Source organism: Papaver somniferum, unplaced genomic scaffold (assembly GCF_003573695.1).
Source record: "Papaver somniferum cultivar HN1 unplaced genomic scaffold, ASM357369v1 unplaced-scaffold_10, whole genome shotgun sequence".
Taxonomy (NCBI): Eukaryota; Viridiplantae; Streptophyta; class Magnoliopsida; order Ranunculales; family Papaveraceae; genus Papaver; species Papaver somniferum.
The window spans coordinates 3554540-3574902 of record NW_020618825.1 but is presented as its reverse complement, the minus strand read 5'-3'; the positions used below and the strand labels follow the sequence as shown (position 1 = coordinate 3574902).

Here is a 20363-nt window from a genome sequence, read left to right as displayed (position 1 = left end):
AGTTAAATTAAGAACTCTCCCCCATAAAATGTCATTCCGGAAAGAACAACAAGAGCGACCTTACTTTCACAAGAAGAGAAGGATTTATTTGGACATTAATAAATCACATGAAACATGAATTTGTATCCAAAATACTCAATTAAATTAACCACAAGAGAACCCATAATTAGTTTAATCGGAAATGCTCACATAAGAGAACTTACGGAGCCGCACAGTATTCACACAAAGATGTAGATCAGGGAAAGACCAATACTACAGAATATTCAAAGATTCATTCTATTTTTCATCACTATTTGCATAGATACATACAATAGACTTACATCATGTTTGTTTTTTCCTCTATGTAGAGGCTAACCTCTATTAGCCTCTATATAGTGGTGGGTCACATTTATTTGGTGTTTGTTTTTTCCACTACCTCTACAAAGATAGAGGCAAATCTCTATCTATATAGAGGAAATCAAATAGCACCAATGAGGTGCTATCTTTGAGCCTCTACCTCTATTAAACCTTCAAATGACTAATATATCCTCGAACAAACTTATAATGTCCAAAAATAATTCCTTAATTTAAAATCTAAAATTTTACATGTTTCAAGAAAAGTGATACTTTCGCCCGTTTCAGAAAAAGGGATATTTTCGCGTTGTTTTAGAAAAAAGTGATATTTTGCTCCGTTGCAGAAAAAGTGACACTTTAGCCCCGTTTCAGAAAAAGTGATACTTCCCCCGTTTCAGAAAAAGTGATACTTTCACGCCGTTTCAGAAAAAGTGATATTTTCGCCCCGTTTCAGAAAAAGTGATACTTTCGCATGCTTCAGAAAAAGTGATACTTTCGCGCCGTTTCAGAAAAAGTGATATTTTTGCTCCGTTTCATAAAAAGTGATTTTTTCCATGTTTCAGAAAAAGTGATATTTTTGCCCTGTTTCAGAAAAAGTGATATTTTCGTTCTGTTTCAGAAAAAGTGATATTTTCGTTCTGTTTCAGAAAAAGTTATGTTTTTGTCCCGTTTCAGAAAAAGTGATTTTTGCACTGTTTCAGAAAAGGTGATTTTTTTTCCGTTTCAGAAAAAGTGATACTTTCGCCCGTTTCAGATAAAGTGATACTTTCGCCCGTTTCAGATAAAGTGATACTTTCGCCCGTTTCAGATAAAGTGATATTTTTGATCCGTTTCAGAAAAAGTGATATTTTTACCCCGTTTCAGAAAAAAGTTATACTTTCGCTCCGTTTCAGAAAAAGTGAACATCTTTGGTTGTATTTTCTAATACATTTTTTTCCTTTTGGAATTTTTGAACATCTTTGGTTGTAATGGATATTCATGGATTTTTTGAATATTATAAGGGTAAAATGAGAAATATATAAAATTGGGTACACAATATAGAGTTGTTAGATAGTGGTCAAACAAACATGATTTTAAGAGAGATTATATAGTGATATTTATATAGATATAGAGGTAAACCTCTATATAGAACACTCTACCTATATAGAGGAAAAAACAAACGTGTTGTTAATCTTTGTAGAGAAAAGTTCATCCTATCTTCCATCAATATTTGCATACTGACATAATAGGCTTAACTTTTGTTTGTCAAAAGTCCATTCAATCTTTTATCAATATTTGCATAATGAGATAATGAAAGACTTAACTTTTGACATGTATGGGAAAATCATAGCTACGGACACAAACACACATATCCCATAACAAGTTGCAATATAAAACCATAAAGATTAATACCACTAGTGGAAAAGGGGGTTTTAATGACCCACACCCCCGACCCTCAGTGGCGGTAAACGCATCGTGAGCGATCAAGACGGTCATAAAAATGCGGAGTACATTCCAGAGTGTTAAAAACGGTCGTTGTATAAATTTTTTAATTACGCTTATATCCCCGAATCATCACTGCGACTGCGTTACCTTGTTGAATCAGTGCTACTTTTCTTAGGTGGGACCTTCCTTTTTCTCACCCGCGTTATCGATGCTATCTCCTCCGCATACTCTTTATCTCTCCTCACCTGCATTAATAGATGCTATCTTCCCCACATCCTTTTTATCTCTCCATAAAGTTCACTCGTAGAGAAAAAAAAAGTCATTCGTAGAGGAAAAACCAGACCACCCAAAATTTCTCCTCCTCTCTATGAACTCCACCATAGAAACCTAATTAAGCCCTTATATCAGAAAACCTCACTAACATTAACCTTTTACATCTCTCAATCGTACAACAGTTAGGTTTAATTTTCAAAATCATCATGTACAGGTACAATTAGGGTTTTTGATTGAAGTTTTCTTTTCCTTATTTTTTTCTTTTAATGGTCGATTTTCTTCATGAGGGTATAACAATAATTATTTTGTTGGTTGATTTCAGGTAAATCTCAACAGCTCTAGTTGTAGTTCTTCATCAGGTACAGTTAGGTTTTGGATTTAAGTTCTCTTTTTCTTTTCTTTTACTGGTCGATTTGGTCACGGGGGTTTAACAATTATTGTTTTGTTGGTTGATTTCAGGTGGATTTCAACAACTTAAGTTGTAGTTCATATTTTCATCATATACAGGTACAGTTAGGATTTATTCGATTTGGTTTCTTTTACTGTTAAAAAGTTTAGAGGAAAGTGATTCTCATATTTTGTCACCCAAAATGTCATGTTTTTTTTGTTGAAAAAACTGATTTCTAGGGTTTCGATTTAAAGATTGGGAATAAGTTTTTATATTTGAGAGTATAATATTGTAGATAAACAATTCGATTGATAGATGATTCATTTATATTTATATTTTTATGTGTTTGTTTTAGGGTCTGGAACTGATTTACCCGGAAATATTCAGGGAGTTCTTTCTTCATTTTAGTGATTTTCTCTTGTAAGTTCTTAATTTGTTCTTGATCTGTAACTTTTCATAATTTTTCTTTTTGTTTTCAATTTTATATATTTTGACTTGATTTATTGGTTTAAATTTGATGGAGACTGAAGAGATGGATGAGGTTTTGGAGATGCTGGTACTGTTTTGTAGACGGGTTTATCTTTAATCTCAAGACTGATGCAATGGATTTTAGAATTGCAGTTAGAAAACTGAAGATGGAGTTGTTGCTGTGTGAGGTAGATATGAACATGGAGTTTTGGCTTCAAGTTTAGAAGTGGATTCGAAGTCAAGGATGAGAAGGAAATGTGGGGCGACTATGTAATTGAAACGGTGAACTGAAAATGCAGAGAAGATTGATTATTTGCAGTATGCAGCTGGTGGTTCTAATTAGGGGTTGGTATGTTTAGATGTAGCTGAACTGAAGTGCAAGTGTTGGTGGTGGATTTGATGTGGTGGACAAGATGGTATGAATTGGTATGTAGGTGGATTTGTGAACTGGGATTGTGGAATTGCAGGTGGTACTGGTGGTGCTGAGAAAGAGAATGGGAAGTGACAGTGGATGGATTTTGTTGAATGCACTGGAAGTGGTAGTGCTGTTGGACTGAAACGGTAAGAATGGCTTAAGGATGTGCTGTTGAAGTGTGCAATTGGCACTGAGATGAGCAAGTGCAGAGAAAGTTTATCTGAGAGGGTTAAACAAATTGATGTTGTTGAATTTTAGTGGCACTGATTTGGAGAAGATGAGGAAAGCTATGATCTTTTCCAGATCAAGATAAAAGGGCGGAATGAAAAGAATTATTTTTAGGAAGAACAAGCTGGCTTTTGTAAATTTGCAATAGGGAAAATTGATTTGGGAAGGAACAACATGGGTTGTTTCCTTTCAAATCAAGGAAGGTGAGTTATAAAAAAAATTTAACTACAGAAAATTTGTTTCTGTTTTTCTCATGCTGATTTACTAGTCGTGGCTAGAGCTTTTGGGCTTGGCCAGATCAATTGTTCTGTCCTAGTCAATCAAATAGCGGTTTGAAGGTAGCCGCTACAATATTTCAGGATGGTATGTGACCAGAGAATTTGGAGTTAGTTTAAGCAGCATCGAGGGTAATTTTAGTTTCTGGGTCCCCTTGGTATCCATGAAAATTTTGCATGATGCAAATGAAAATAAAATCGTCTTAATTGTTTGGGAACAATTTTTGGATTTTGATTGTAATGTGCATTGAGCCTATAACATCTAAATCCAAAACGAGTGTGGAATCTTTTGGCAATTATAATGAAGCTGCCAATGACCTGTTAAGTTAGGATATTGTTCCTCTTAGGCTTCTACATGATCCGAAAGTGAGTATTTCTTGTGATATAAGGTTCGCTTGCTGTATATGTTACAATCTACTTTCAGCATAGAGGGACCATTCCTGAGGAAACTTTGAATCAGTTGCGATGCTTTTGTGAATTATTGAAACATGAAATTAAGAGGGATGGTGTGATCTCATAGGTGTTTCAAAAAATTTTGAATTTTGGATACTTTAGTACCTTTCTAAAATCTGTGAAAGGCCGTTTGTGCCTTGGGTATCTTTTCTGTCATATGAATCTTACCAGTGAATGCTTATGTAGTTGATTTTATATTACATGGGCATCAATTCGAGCATGTTTATTTGTTACTCGGGACTCTTATTTGCTCGTATGCAGTATTGGGATGGTAATTGCAGTATCTCTTCCACTTTAGGATTGATTATTGCAATAATTTTTTATTTTTTGATCTCTTTACCAGCATTAAGCGCTATACTGCTAACTACTTTGCATTTTTTTTTCAAGTATGATAATTCATTCGTAGTGATACTTCTGATTTTGTCATTGATAAATTACATAATAAAATGGTTTTTAGTTGCTGATGGCATGATGAATGACGGCTTTCAATATAATATTTGCTAGCTATACTAATGATCAATAAAACAGTTCATGTTTCCTAATTGCTTTATGTGTTTCGGGTACTATATGCATATATAGAATCTCTCAAGCAGAATCTTATGTTGTTCTGAGTTTTAGGCGAGGTGCTATGTTCCTGGTGCATATCCATCAGCAGCTTATTATTATTCAAGTAAACTTTGTTTCTACTATTGCTATTGTAAGGATAAGGAAATAAAAAGACATCAGTTTGTGTCAGTAAATATAAGGAGGGAAACTTGTTGAGATGGTGAAGTAAACCTCTCGCATGCTCCAACAGTGTTCCATTGAGTTTTACTTCAGAGCTAGTTGATAACATCTTTGATCAGCTCCCCTTTACCTCTTTGCGGGTGAATAGATCGATTTCCACTTGAAGGATTATGGTCTTCTCTGCTTGTATAACACTTGCAGATAGTTTATTCTCTGGGGTCTCACTCTTTTCTTATATGTTTTTCCAGGTGGTTATGAGAATGGTGTGACTGGAGATTGGGCAAAGGATTACTCTAGATATATGTTTCAAGATGGAGTGGAGATGACACATGTATGTCGTTCGGGTTGATGTTTTTGCTCCACAGTATTTATTAAGAATTAGTTGTCTTGTCTCGATTTGATTTCACCTAATGTGTATTCGTTCTTCCTTTCCTTAGCTGCTTTACCACGATGGATATAGATATGCACCCTATGGCGCTTATAGTCCAGCAGGTTCTCCTGTTCCTACCATGGGACATGATGGACTGTACGGGCCTCAGCACTGCCATGGGACATGATGGGCTCAAAACCCATTTCCTCTCCAAAAATAGGTAACTTCTCAAACCACATTTTGCTTCTGTTATATTATTTGTAACTTCTGAAGGTAATGATGAATGAATGATTGGCATGCAGCTGTAGAGTCTTCCACATTGTCAAAGGATGAGGCTGAGGTTAAGGGAGCTTCAAATCCCAACATGAGGTGACTATCAAGAATTCCTTGTAACTGCTCGGACCAAGCTTTGTTTATTCCTTCCATGCTCTGTTAGCTTTGCAGGTGTTCGATGTAGTGTAATTCATTTTATACAAGCATGTCGTTAATTAGTTCTCTTGTTAAAGGTTTAGATTGCTGATGGTTTAAATGCTCATGACATAATCACTGATATACATACCGCTTTACATCTTCAACACATGATCCGATAGACCACTTTGAATCCTAAATGTTATATGAGGTATGACATATTCTCGTTAATTAGTTGTACTATGACATCATTTAACCTTCTGAAACATATCATTTGAATAATACATCATGTGTCGGTTTCTCGAAGCAAAAGGCTAAAATTTGGCATCTTCTTTCTTTTATTTTGGTGGCAGGTGCTTTCTCCTTATAGACCGGAGTACCATGTTGCAGAAGAGATAAAATGGTACAACATCAATACCAACTGCAAAAGCTTAGACTTATTTCAAAAAGCGAAGCTAAGTATCACTGTCTCCTACTGATTTTGTATTCTATTTGAATTAGGCATCGAGTTGAGCATTACTGAGATCGACTTGTTTGCAGGTGCTGGTAGAAAGAAAGGAGGTGTTGGGCGTCTAGTAATGTCATTAGGAATGTCATAGACTTCTTATTATTACCCTGGAAAGCTAGTCCAGGATCGGAAGGCTGAAAACCTGATTTTCTTTTCATGTGCAAGTCATACATATTTCTGAGTAGCTTTCACCCCCCTTGTTGTAAGCTTTCAAACCCTCAAATGCACATATTATGTTAACTACTCAGTACACATATAAGTCTAGTTATACTTATATCCACCTTATATTGTTTTTTCATAACTTCACAAATCTGATCCTTGTTTCGATCTTGCTGTCAACATCATATCAATAGCTAATAACAACTATGCAACTTTAACTTTGGTGATCATCACCCTGAGGTTACTGATGCTACTTTATATGCGTGATTTTTTTTTTCATCCAATTTGATTAAGCATATTCTTTTGGTTTCATCTTTTGCTGGTGGTATTGTGTTCGATGTGGGTTTCAATTTTTTGTTGTTGTTCTTGAATGGTGAATATGGGTTATATATTCGAATTGCTAAGGACTCTACCTTGCTTCAATCATGACAGGAGGGGATTATTGTTTCTAGTTGGCATTTTTCCGTACTAGAAAGTCGGCCATAAAGACAGTTGACATCGGTCGTTGATATAAGATTTTCAAGGACCCTTAGATACACGTCCTAGATAAAAAAGACGCTCAAACAGCGACCTTTTCCCAGACTGCCAAAGCAAGTCATTTAACTCGTATCTATGACTTGCTTTGGCGGTCGCGAAACTGCCATTTTCCACTAGTGATATACTACAAAATCATCTTCCAAATAAACTTTAGAATTTAAATAAATAAATCCAAAAGCATTGCAAGATGAAAATTGTTGGAAATAGCTATGTGTACTCACAATAAATGCTATTCCAAACCCAAGTTATCCTTCTTAAAATAGAAGAATAAATTCTCACAAGAAGTTTTCTAGACATTAAGGCCTCTAAAAAATTATTTATCATCCCCGAACTCCTTGTCGTCAACAGCCATCGGAACGTAAGGTTCATGAACAAAGGAGTCAATTCCAACAAACCTTCTAGACTGATATCGAACCAGGGCCTTCTGAATTTCGGGAGTCCTAAAAACAATAGCCTTTATTTCCTAAATCTCCTTTCTTGTTTCCTTCAACTCTTCAAGAACCTCGGAGAACTTCTGTTGATTAGAAGGAACAACTCTTCGTTTTCTCACATTCCTCCTTTTTCTTTTCAAAGTTGAAGGTAAAGGAGATGTATCTTTTTCCTTCATGATTGATGGCTTAACAACCATATTAACAATTTTTCCATCAGAAGACATAATGCTTGGATTCTCCTACCAAAATGAGATTGTGAGAGGATTTCACAGATCAGACTCAACAAGCAATCTAGTGATAAAAAGAGTTTTTCAGAGAAGGAAAAAGAAATGTAGGGTTACATAACCTTTATTCACTAAAAAGGATTCACGTACGCACAACTCACAACCCTAAAGAAGGCAGAATTGTCGATATTAACCCTTTTTTATTATTCGAACAGAGTAAACTCCTTTGAATATCAATTAGATATGAAAAGATGGAAGAAATCCAAAAACGTGAAAAGAAGAAATAAACATGAAAAAAACTTTTTCTTTTTTCCTAAAACTTGAAGTGTGCAAACCCTTGTCTCTTTTGGATCAGGCACATGAGACAAGATACACAACCAACACAATTTAAGTTGTGCTGGGGTGAACAATAATCTGTCCACCATACCCTTCTTGAATGGAATTCTTCGAACCATGTTTCACAGACTGTTTAGACCGTATTCTTTTCTCTAGTGGTCTAATTTTTTCTTTGTAAATTAACTTCTTTGGGAAAGAAATGAGATTACATATCTTAGACGACTTCTGAACAAGTTTGAGCTTGTTTGCTAATCGATTAGCTCTTCGTTGAAGTTTGTTGACATATCTTATCCTATGTTTGTACTTGAAACATTTAGAGAGTCCATGACCTTTGAGAGTACAATAAGAACATGTCAGTATGGAGGATGGTTCAGACGTCATAGATGTGCAGGCTTCTAAACAAACGGTAGAACATTAAAAATTAGAAATAGAATTTCCAGTAGACAAAGAGAAATCCATTTTATCCTCCAAGATGATTGAAGATTCTCCTGGAAGAATATCGAGATTTATGAACGTATTGCTACAACTATCAAAGTCAATATTTTCATCGAAGAGTGCAACACTTGATTTTTCGTCTTCATTAGAATCATAGTGATCAGACATTTCATCAAGAGTTGCAGCAAGACCTTTGTTTCCAGTTTACTTTTTACGATTTGGACACTCATTTGCAAAATGACCAAAGCCTTTATTTTTGAAACACTGTGGCATATCCTCGTCATCGGTATCATCAGTATCCCTGTTTTTAGGAGGAACACGATTATAAGGTTTAACTGATGACTTAGGTTTTTCTTTGGTGAACCGTTTACTTCTCTTCAAAAGAAGATCTCTAAATTGTCTTGTGATCAAAGAGACTGACTTGTCAAGATCTTCATCTGATGAATCAGTCTCAGAAGGATCATCTTAAGAGATGCCAATGCTCTTACTTTTATTAAGTAATTTAGTTTTGTTGTGCCTTGAGAGCAATATCCTTTCCTGATTTGGAAGTATGCTCATGATCAAATATATTTAACTTCCCAACCAGAGTATTTCTGGATAAGGTATTAAGGTCATTTCCTTCAACGATGGCATTCTTCTTAGAATCGTATTTGGCTGGCAACGATCTGAGAATTTTCATCACAATGTCCTTTTCAGGAATAGTCTTACCCGACGCAAAAGATGCATTAAAAATTTCAGACACTTAGTGATTAAACTCATCAAATGAATCCTCATCAGCCATAAAAAGGTTTTCTCAATCAGAACATAGGTTTTGAAGCCTAACTTCTTTCTCAGAGGAATTTTCTTCGAATACAGTTTCTAAGATATCCCACGCATCTTTAGACCGAGTGCACGCAGTCACATGGTTCTGAAGATCTGTGGTAATGACATGTATGATAGCATTTAAACCGTCAGAATTTTGCTTTGCAGCGAGAATCTCGTTAGGTTCATATGTACCAATATCCTTTGCAATAGATACACCGTCTATTGTAAACGTTGGAGGATCATAGCCATTAACAACATAACCCATGATTGAAAATCACGCGCTTGAAGAAAGGAACGCATAGAAATTTTCCACCATGAGTAATTTGAGCCATCGAAGACTGGTGGTACGTTTATAGAGATATCACATCTGTCCATATAGTCAGATCGCGAAAAACGCATACTTATAAGGTCTTAAACGTGTTTGCCTGCTCTGATACCAATTGAAAAACTGGGGGTCAAACAACCACAACCAATATTTCGCTTAGCAATCTCTATGGACAACTGCAATATAGTTCCAAGAGAATCAACTAAACAGTCAGACTCGATCAATGGAAATATACCCAGGATTTGTATCTCTATTTCTCAATTCAATCCGCAATCAAACAAATAGGAATTTGCGAGCCCGATTAAATATAAGAAATAACTTGGATGGTATCAAAAACCAATATCCAAGTGTCAATAAATTTAATCAACAGCCAAAGGTTGGATTCCCAATTGATTGAACTTACGCACAACCTGTGATATTTCAATTATATAAACAAATATAATGCGGAAAAAAATAACACAGACACCAGAAATTTTGTTAGCGAGGAAACCGCAAATGCAGAAAAACCCCGGGACCTAGTCCATATTTGAACACCACACTGTATTAAGACGCTACAGGCACTAGCCTACTCCAAGTTAACTTCGGACTGGAAAGTAGTTGATCCCTAACCAATCTCACATTAATCAAGGTACAGTTGCGCTCCTTACGTCTCTGAATCCCATCAGGACTCTAAGAACTTAATTACCTTATCCAATCTCACCTACAACTAACAGTTTCTACGATCCAAAGTCGAAGACTTGATAAACAAATCTGTCTCACATAGAAAAGTCTATTGTATAGTTAAATATGTCTCCCACAGATAAACCTATGAGTTTTGTTCCGTCTTTTGATAAATCAAGGTGAACATGAACCAATTGATGTACCGGACTTATATTCCCTTAGAACAACCTAGAAAATATAAATCACCTCACAATAAACTTAATCGTATGGTAGCGACACAAGATATTGTGGAATCACAAACGATGAGATGAAGATGTATATGACTACTTTTTATCTTGCCTATCGGAGAATCAATCTCGAGCAAATATTAGAGAAGATAATACTCAATGAGATAGAACAGGGCAAGATCAGAACACGCAACTAAAGATAAAATAGTTGGGTCTGGATTCACAATCCCAATGAAGTCTTCAAGTCTTTAACCTACAGGGTTTCGTAAAAAACCTAAGGTTAAAGGAGAATCGACTCTAGTCGCAGCTAGTATCACACAAGAGGTGTGGGAATTAGGTTTCCCAGTTGCTAGAATTCTTCTTTATATAGTCTTCAAATCAGGGTTTGCAATCAATATTACCTTGGTAACAAAGCATTCAATATTCACCGTTAGATGAAAACCTGATTAGACTCAACCTTATTCATCTTTCAACCGTTAGATCGAACTAATCTTGTTACACACAAATAAAAAGTGACTTCATTTAGATATGAGTAATCGTACCTAAACATGTGCACATTTGTTGGCTCAATAATAGTTAACCGAGGTTAGCCATATGAACACTTTCATATCAACCTTATTCATCTTAACCATAACTAGTTCAAATGACTCACATGAAACTAGTTCTAGAGTTGTTCAATTGTTTATATTCTCATAGAAGCATACAAGACACAATTGAAGCAAAATCGATTTAGATTCACATGAGTCAAGTCATGAACATTATAGCCACGGTTTGCAAAAGGTTGCATTCCTTAATATATATATGTATTAATTCATGAACAAATCGATTTTATAACATTATCAACTTAGGTATGCATACGGGTACGCGTAGCTAAATGGTCTGACTAAGTTTGGGTTCGCCAGTACGCAAACTGGTACTCATACCTTCCAAACTCAGCAGAAATTCCCGGAACTGAACCTCACGCTAGTATGCGTACAAGGTTCCCGGATTTTCGCAAAACCAACCAGTACGCATACGGGTATGCATATCATTGTTCTCGGACTTGTATTATATATATGCAAGTACGCATACTATGCTTATATCCAATTTTTCTAAACTCTCATTTCAACCGTTGAAACAGTCTTGGAAGACGACAATAGCTGTCTCACACAAACTATTAGCTTCAAAGCAATTTTCAAGTGATCTAATGATCAATATGAAACATTCCGAGTCTACATCACATGACTGTCTCACACAAATCATGTAAGATGTTACCAGGAGATTTTCACATGATCATCTTTTGACTTTCGTCAAGAATATAAGATGAACTTGGTTAAAGCGAAAGCTTATTAACACATATTTCGAGAAATATGTAAGCGAGTTAAACTCGGCTCAAAATTTCAAATGTGTATAATTGAAGTCTATATAGCTATATAACTTTTGTATCAAATAGGAGATAGAGTAGATAGACTTTTGAGTGATAGATGAGTTCAAGTCTCCACATACCTTTTGTTGATGAAGTTCCACAAGGTCCTCTTAGTAGTTATTCGTCTTCAATCGATGAACTCCGTGAAGTCTAATGCTCAACTACACTTTCTATCCTAATCCGAGACTTAGATATAAGTAGACTAGAAATCAAGACTTATAGGTTTGGCAACTAAACTTGACAACAAGATTGAGGTAGCAACGCTTGCGAGTTCGATCGAGTAGTGCTCTAACAGAAGTCAATACCTATCTTTTTGTTACTCTATACTAAAAAGATATTTGACAAACAAGTTGTTATAAGTGACTACAATTTGACATCGAATACATTAAAAAGTGTTAGAGCATAGCTCGGTTGAACCTACCAAGCGTTGGTATGTCAAGTTTGGTTGTCATATTTTAGTGAATCAAAACTCATGTTAAGAGTCGCTTGATTATGTACTAGAGTCAACTTTGTATAAGTTAGCTTGAAAGTATTAGGATATGAGACATTACAAGTATTGTGAAGACTTGAAGATGTGAAGTAGCAAGGAGCTACAACGACAACAATCATCCTTCCACTTGAGGTTAGTGATATTTGACTTGAACTATTTCATTCCCTAACGTATCTTTCAAGTCGTGCATATTGAAAACAAAACTGCGAAGCATATTTGAACTCTAGATAGACATAATATTAAGGAATACAATACGAGGTTTATTGCTTAACCATTAAACTTTGTAGATAAGACATCGCCATAATCATTTAAATGATATTGTGATTATGTATGGGTATGAGGTGAGGATTTCATCCTAAGGAACAATGTTTACATGTGTTCTAAGGAAGTAAGTTCATAAACTTGTTTGTGAACCGAAAAGAAAATTGCCAGGTGTTATTGTTTTTGTTATTCATTGTTTATCTTATGAACAACCAATATGTGTGATTGAGTACACCCTCTCACAACTTGTTTGTGTTCTTGGTAGAACTATTCACAAAGACCTGACTTATGTATTGGTATGAGTTTTATTAGTGAAACCGATCTTAAGTAATCACCTGAGATAGTATGATTGGGTTTGTGATTATATGTCTGACCAAATATGGGAAAGGGGATCTGATCCTAGTAAGAGGTGCATTACATCACAAAGGGGAACCGATATGAGGTGCATCAAGGTTTATAGCATAAGGGGAACCGATCCTATGGACATGTGCAACACGTTTTTAGGCAAAGGGGAAACGATCCTATGGACATGTGCAACACATTCAAGTTAGATACCATATATATGTGGGGAACCGATCCTAGTACCTAGTAAACCGAATTTTGGAAAGCTAGTGTGACTATGCACAGTACTCACATGGAGGTAGAACCGAAACTTGTTTTGGTAGAACCGTTAAACCCATGATTTATGATTGAATGTTATTTGATCAATCGCACAATTCTTGAAATTCAGATGAACCAATTCTAAACTTGTTTGCAAGTGTGGAAAATCGGTTTCAAGGTTTAAGTATGAATAAGAACTTACAAAGTCAGGATGTCGACATACTTTGAACATGTGATGTGAAAGTTTATTATTTAATTGTTCAAAGTTATTCCTTAATAGCTAAGGGAAGAGAATCCCAGGATCGAAACATAAATAAGTTAAGAATCTTTTATTTAAGGATTGTAACTTTATTTTAGGAAAATAAGAATTAGTAATGTGCATTTACTAATTAGAGATTTTCTGAGAGATTTCGATCATTATTTTTGGACAGAGCATTTCCAGGAATTATGGAAACCGAATTTGTGCTTTAATGACTATCTTGAGAATATTTTTGGTTTTGGAAATTCCTTGGTGTCCAAACTTCCTAGTCTATAAATACTGAAGTTTGTATTTCTAACAAACTAATCCTTCGTAACAGGAAACTACCTCTTATTGTGCTTCTACTGGTGAAGCCGCCTATTCGGAGAGGAGAGTAACCTAATTAGGCGAAATCTCTTACGGCAGCTAGGTTTAAAGTCTTCTTTGGGATTGAGAAGCTCTAGTCAGTACCATTGGTGGGAAACTAGATAATTGCGGTTTATCTTTTGTTTTCATTGATTTGATTGACTAACGGTGGTTGAACTTTGATTTCACCTAGTTTGTTTGTGCTTGATAATCTTCTCTTCTGATATAAGATTCACTCAAACTAGTTCAGAGTTTCGACAGGGATATTTAGACTGTTGTTAGTTCTAAAGAAGATCTTGTGATAATCCGTTGTTAACAGACTCCGTTCTGTGCGTGATTGTAGTGATTGTTTGAGGTGCTTATTGAAGATCTAAGAAGATTTGAAGACGAAAAAGATATTGAAGATTTCTGATTTGTGAGTTGGTAATCTTTGGTGTGCACAATACTTGTTTCGGTAAAAAAAGGATCCAATTAATAATCGTTTTCATCTCTGTGATAGATTTGGATTGATTAATTGAGTAGATCGGTATCAACACAGTTCTTCGGATTAAGAGTGTTGATCGCAAAATCTTAACGATTACTTTGGAGTGGAGATTGGTTTTATCCTTGTGTTAACCGCCATACTAATACCTTGATGAGTATCCCCAGTTTGTGACACATTTGATGTCTCGAGTGTTTTCGTGGAAAACATGTAGCACTTTGCTACGTGTGGCAAGTTAAAATCAAGAGGCTTGCCGCAGGAAAATAACATGCAATGCTATTAGGCTTGTCTTGGATGGTCGCCTGAAACTTTCCACAAGCCTGCCGGATCAGTGGTGAACTTTGATGGCTGAGATTACATCTCATGATGAAGGGTAGCCGTTGATTATGGCTACCTTCTATTGGCGCCTGGTAATGCGCAATGGCACCTTTGGTGCATGCCAGCGGCATTGCAGCATGGCTGGCATGGCTCGTGCATGTCAGTGGCACGGTGGTGCAAGTGGTGCATGGCATATCCATGGCCACTAAATTTAGGCGGCGGGTCGCCTAAAAGTTGCCACAAGTATGGCAGTTTGGTGGCAAACTTGGATAGTTGAGATCGCATCTCATGAGGAAGGGTAGTCGTTTATTATGGCTACCTTCTGTTGGCGCCTGGTAATGGCGCAATGGCACCTTTGGTGCATGCTAGCGGCATTGCAGCATGGCTGGCATGGCTCGTGCATGTCAGTGGCACTGTGGTGCAAGTGGCGCCTAGAGTATCCATGGCCACTAGATTTAAGCGGCGGGTCGCCTAAAAGTTTCCACAAGTCTGGCAGTTTGGTGGAAAACTTGGATGGCTGAGATTGTAATTCAAGAGAGAAAGTGGAAGTTGATTATGGCCACATTCTGTTGGCACATGTTAGTGGCATAATGGCATAGCCGCGACATAGTGGCATGCACTTACGACATGGTGGCATAGCCGCGTCTGTGGCGTTGTGGCATGGACACGCCTGTGGCGTTGCGGCATGGCCAAGGCTAGGATTTGGCGACGTGGCCAAAGTTAGGGCTTGGTGGCATGGCCAAGGCTAGGATTTGGCTCCGTGGCCAAAGTTAGGGCTTGGCGGCATGGCCAAGGCTAAAGTGTCTCGTGGCATATTGTGGACTATGACCAAAATTAGGGTTTCGGCTAACGCCATTGAAGCAAAAGTCTTATTTCAATCATGAAATCCTATCTAGAGTCCGTTATGGCATTGGCCACGAACATAAAGTGGATTAGCACGTAATGGCGTCGTTTGTGCCCATGCATTGAATCCCGGTCCAAAACAATTGTCAAAACTCGCAACTTCCAAAAGCAGGTCGCGTCCCAAATCTGAAAAGTTGTAGTTGGCCTGTCGGAAACCCAGGACTGACATCCCATTTCTTTAGAATTTTCACGGAACTTTATTCCTTTATCCTGAGTTTCCTTACGGTTGTAAAACCCTTCCGTGAGTTCGCCTGTGTTTACATACGGTGGTATCTTCCATCCGTAACCTCAACTATGTTTTCATACGGTTTGAAAGTTTCAAACGTAGCTTCCCCTGTTGTTACGTACGGTTAGGTATTCCATACGTAAGCTTTCCTGAACGTCTTAAACTCCTTTTCCTTCTTTCACTCTTCTCCCTATCTTCTTAAACTCAGCCAACTCCAGAATTCACAACACCGTCCCTGTTAACTTCTTACTCGGCCAAACTCCATCAGTCGACTTCCATCTTCTGCCAGTCTTCATCATCAACATTGCATTGATCAATCACCTTCTCGGTCTCCCTGTTTTATAAATCGAGCTCTCTCCATCAGCTAACATCATCTTGTCGTGACTGAATAGCAACAACACAAATGATTCCATCTTTTCTCTACCCCAACTGTAACAAAAAAGCCAAACTCGAGTTATCCATCTCTGTCATTCGAGTCCCATTCATCCTATCTTCCCTAACTTCTTTATCCGAGAGATTTTCTGCTGCCAAGATTATATGCAGCTCCAACTCTATATTCTCTGCCATCTTCGGTGCCTTCTCCATTGCAAGCATCTTAATCCCATATCCACAGCTCAACCTCGAGAATTAATGGCAACCTTAACTCGCTGCCATCATCAATCACCGGCAACGACCTCTCATTGATCGCGAGCATCACCAGCTTCATGCCACTTCCAAGATCAGCATCATTGTCTCAGCCAACGAACACGGCTTCTATTCTTCTCCTCCATCCAGACTCGAGAAACATTATTTTCATTACAAACTGCTCCTTCTTCTTTCGATAATGGCAGCAGCTTTCAGTCTCCATCTTTCATTTGCTTCTAAAGCTCCATCTTCATTGCCGATTCATTTGTATCATCTCCCAAAAGACCACGAACTCAGGCCAAGCTCAGTAACTTCTCCTTCCTGTTTTTAGCATTTTAGTTCAACTGTCAGTCTTAGAAGACTGACAGTTCAATTCTTGTAATGAGACTGCCCCTAGTAATGTAAGCGGGTGCCTTTATAAAATCTGTGCCTTTGCAAAATTCAGCAACTTTGACTCGCTTCAGAAGATGCTTGTAATTTCTTGGTACGATGTCGGAATGCCTCCATTCTTTCGTCGTTTGCTTCGTCTTTTTGTCCTCTTCGAGATGATATCAAGGACTTCTAGATATGATCGAGTTCCGATTGGTCTTTGGCCCTTATCCACTTGTAGCCAACTCCTTTAGATGCATAATTAAGCGCCAAATCGCTTCTTTTGGATGATTCACCTAGCAAAACATAACTAAGAGAAAACAAACGTAATATACAATAATTTGCAAGAATATAAGCAATTACTAGCATGGATTCGACACTAAATATATGAAAAATATGCACTTAACATAAACATACTTCGTTGTTGTATTGTCTCGATCGTATCCATAGACGATCACACGAAGTGTGAACCTATTAGTTGTATTGTCTCGACTCAGTCCATAGACAATTACTTTCGGAGAAAGGACTTATAGGTAGGAAAAGTTTTATATTGAGGTATATTTGGGTACCCTCGTCTTTTCAAAAAGGTTCACGCCATATGAAAAAGAGTGGGTAACTAGTAAACTACCAACTTTTTGGTTTCGGGACCTATATGAACAATCCTTGTACAATCTAAGCGTTTGGTTATGAAATTTTATTTAAGATTGTTTTAACAAGGTAAACCTAGTATACACTCGAACTGTTCACGAACAAAATTCCAACAAGAACAAGTCTTGTAATCTAATAATTCAACAAGAACGAGTCTTGTAGGTTCTTTACAGTTGAGCTAATACTATCCAGGTTTAAATATGTACAACATGTGATATTTCAATTATAAAGATAAAAAGTATAATGCGGAAAAGAAATAACACAAACCCCAACATTTTTTTGTTAAAGAGGAAAACTACAATCCTGGACAAAAACCACGGGACCTAATCCAGATTGAATACACGTTGATTTAAACTGCTAGACCAATTACCTACTACCAACTGATTTCTAACTAGATGCAATACCAGCTTCAGTTGCATTCGTGTACCTGTAGAACTCCCAACGTAACACCGGTTCTTTTAAGAAATTATTCTTGTAAATCTTCTAGCATAACGTCAATTCTCTTTAGAAGATGCTTTTAAAAGTCTTCTAGTATAACGTAATTCTCTTTAGAAAATGCTTCTCAACAATTAGAGTTTACATGTTCCATGAACTAATTTATTCTTCCTCACAAGATCACGTAGAAAAGTATAGAGATATCTTGAACTATCAAATTTAGAGTTTATGAAAAACACCTATATATAGGTTGCTTAACTACTAAATTTTCAGTGATGCTTCATTTGACAAGAACTCTAATTTTTCTGGTATTGGTCTGGTGTGGAATGATATTGCAGGTTCGTTTCGTGGATGCAAGCTCCAAGCAGGGAATGTGAGAAATGCCGAAGAAGCGGAGAGCCTGGCATTGTTTGAAGCAGTGAAGTAGGCCAAAGCTAAAAGTTTGGAGAAGGTCTGTTTTTTCAGTGATGCCGAATCTATCATTGACTCCATCAATTCTAGTAATAACCAATTGCATTGGTATAATAACTCAGTCCTAGAAGACTCTAAAAAAATTTCTTCCAGTTTTAATTTTGTCAAGTTTGAATTTTTGTGTAGGAATCACTTAGAATTGGCTGATCAAGCAGCAAAATTTAGTAGAAGGTCTGGAACCTCTGGTGAATGGATGGGTCATATCCCTGCATTTCTCTATCCTACTATGTAACTCCTTTATATTAATACAATTCCTTCTTTTATAGCAAAGAGAAAAAAATCCCCTGCCCTCTGTGTACTGTATAACCCCTATAAAATAATAACGTCGGGACCGACAAAATTTATCAATTTATCGCGATATTAAATAATTGCATAAATTAATAATTATTAAATTATGTATTAATTAATAATTTATTAATTTATCAAAAATATTATTGAATTCTAGAAAAAATAATCAACAAAATGAACCAATACACCTTATTCATTATGAATATTATTGTGAGTGTGGTTGATGGATACTAATTTATTAGGAACGCGCGATTGGGGGATACTTGAACTAATTGGGGGATATAAATTACTTCCCCCAACCAATAGTGTTTGCTAAGAGGTGTTTTTTGGGGGTAAAAATACTAAAATACCCTTCCCTCAAAATAAAAATAAAAAAACAAAATCATATCCCCATTTCCATCTTCACCTCTTATTAATCTCTTTTAGGATTAGGGTTTTGGAACCTAAATATTTCCCACTCCCTTTCAAATTCTAAATTTTTCCCACTCCCTTTCAAATTCTCTTCTCCTTCTCTGCCGGCTCTTCACTTTGAAAACAATTTTTTTTTTTACATTCGGAAGTGATGAAGACCATGCTGGTAGTGATGAAGACCATGCCGGAAATGATGAAGACCATGGCGGAAATGATGAATACCATGCCGGAAGTGATGAATACCATGCCGGAACTGATGAATACCGTGCCGGTGGTGATGAAGACCATGCCGGAAGTGATGAAGACCATGCCGGAATTGAATAAAACCATGCCGGAAAATGGTGCCGACATGCTTGGTAACTAACATTCAATGCCGTAACTAAGTGCCGACATGCTCGATAGAAATCTATCAACTCCGGTAGTCAAGTGGAAAAAATTCAATTTTCTGGATACTTTACATTATGTGCCAGAAAAGAAATATAAATAACATACCATGCCGGTACTGCTACCGGCATGCTCGAGAATTAACTGACTATGCCGACAGTGGACTGAAAACCAGGAAAAAAAATTCAAAACGGAATAGGTTTTGAATTTCAAAACCAGAAATTTTTTCTACGAGACGCTGTCTCGCACTCTGCTAGGGAGCGCTGCCGGGAGGGGCGCCCCCGAATTCCCAGAAAGTGGAAAACATTTATGAAAAATTCCAACAAATGCAGGCATGGTTTTTTCGGTTGAATACAATGCCAGATTTCCTTTCAAAATGGGGATATTGTTGGCCGGCATGGACGTAGTATGAATACGATGCCGAGAATGCTGCTGCCGACATTGTATTCATACTACGTCCATGCCGGTACCGAGCTATTTTAGCTGCAACAATGGTGGATTTAAAGAAAAAAAAAATCAAATTTTCAACACATTGACACCTTTACCTGAGTATTAGGAGTGCTTGTACAATCATCCTCCATATTCACCAAAAATATTTCCCTCTCAATTTTTTTCCCTCCTTTTACTCTCACCTCACTCACCCAAATATAAATAAAAACACACTAATCATTTATAAAATAATTATAATTAAGCATTAATCCTGATTAGTGAGGGGTAGATTAGGTATTAGGTAAAATACTTAGATAAGGGGTGACCCTTATTTGATATTTGTATCCAGGTTTTGTCCTTTTACTCTATCCCTAATTAATTTGAGTATCCCCAATGGCGCGCAATCAGTTAGCGGAAGCTAATTCCATGGACACTAACACAATATTAGATACTACTCTTTAGTGGAATCTAAATTCATGGACATTATATCAGATTTGTTGATTGACGAAAAACCAAATAAGAGTGTCATGGGAAAAGACGAAAGCGATGATGTAGAAGTCAACATGAAAGTGTATTTAGAGAGACAACCATCTTCCCGTAAAGAATCT

At 36.8% G+C, this 20363-nt stretch overlaps 1 long non-coding RNA gene across 7 annotated transcripts; it reads left to right on the top strand.

Moving 5' to 3' along the window:
• The first annotated feature begins 2094 nt into the window (after window positions 1–2094).
• On the top strand, window positions 2095–6571 carry LOC113326670. Of its 7 annotated transcripts, XR_003348470.1 has the most exons (10): window positions 2095–2245; window positions 2354–2390; window positions 2491–2538; window positions 2775–2839; window positions 2950–3733; window positions 4877–4928; window positions 5233–5315; window positions 5422–5574; window positions 5657–5973; window positions 6116–6571. It is a non-coding gene; the product is annotated as an uncharacterized LOC113326670 (long non-coding RNA). The 7 variants fall into 7 exon arrangements; XR_003348471.1 differs by lacking the exon at window positions 4877–4928; XR_003348469.1 differs by having other exon boundaries at window positions 2950–4928.
• Window positions 6572–20363: the final 13792 nt, after the last annotated feature.